General features: G+C 36.8%; 1 long non-coding RNA gene across 1 annotated transcript; it reads left to right on the top strand.

The window, feature by feature from the left end:
• Positions 1–34: 34 nt before the first annotated feature.
• Positions 35–781, top strand: LOC116380658 (uncharacterized). Its single transcript, XR_004212589.1, has 3 exons — positions 35–142; positions 546–631; positions 746–781. It is a non-coding gene; the product is annotated as an uncharacterized LOC116380658 (long non-coding RNA).
• The last annotated feature ends 9 nt before the right edge of the window (positions 782–790 follow it).

Raw genomic sequence — 790 nt, 5'->3', positions numbered from 1 at the left:
TTAAAACCAGAATTTCACCAGAAGGTGAAGACATTCACACCCACAGAACTCTGTGATGTGACAGACTGAGTCAAACTGAAGAACGAACATATTTTCATTTAATAACTGTCCCATTTTGGTGAGAAAGACCATGGATGACACAGTGAGTACAACATCTGAATCTTTAAAACCTTATGCTGTAGACAGTTAGTTTATTAATTCTAGAATGAACCTTTGACTTTATGCAGCTGCCTTCACAGTAACATCAAGAATGACTGACCCTTTGCTGATGATCATATATGTAGAAAGCTAGTTGAAATATCTATTATCAGACTATTTAAATTGAATGGTCTTCTGCCTTATAAGCATAAAACATATGCTGTGTTCAACCCAGTCTGGTTGTTTGAGCTTTGTGTAAAAGGGAAGGAAGCACAGACCGTGTAAACTCAGAAGCAGAAGTTGGAGAAAACTTCAGATCCAATATTTATCTGTTATGCGTCTTCTTTTTCTCTGCATTTCCTGATTTCTCCATTATGCTTCATACGTTTCTTTCTCTTTACACAAAGTAGAAGCATTTCTCAGAAGCAGAGCGACAGAGTGTCAGTGCTGGATGTGAGGATGGGACACACTGTGTGTGTGCTGGGGCTTTTCTGTGAGTACTTTGTGTTTAAATCATAGTTTTCATTGATAACATTTTTTAAATGCCTGATGTTAATAGTTTCTGTCTGTTTGATGATGAATGATGAAGTTTCAAACTTTATTTTAGTGCTGAATATCCTCCTCTACTGTGGACACGCTCAAGGTTTTTATA

The sequence above is a fragment of the Anarrhichthys ocellatus genome, unplaced genomic scaffold (assembly GCF_004355925.1).
Source record: "Anarrhichthys ocellatus isolate YVR2014 unplaced genomic scaffold, GSC_Weel_1.0 scaffold8187, whole genome shotgun sequence".
Taxonomy (NCBI): Eukaryota; Metazoa; Chordata; class Actinopteri; order Perciformes; family Anarhichadidae; genus Anarrhichthys; species Anarrhichthys ocellatus.
This window is presented reverse-complemented; position numbering and strand designations above follow the sequence as displayed.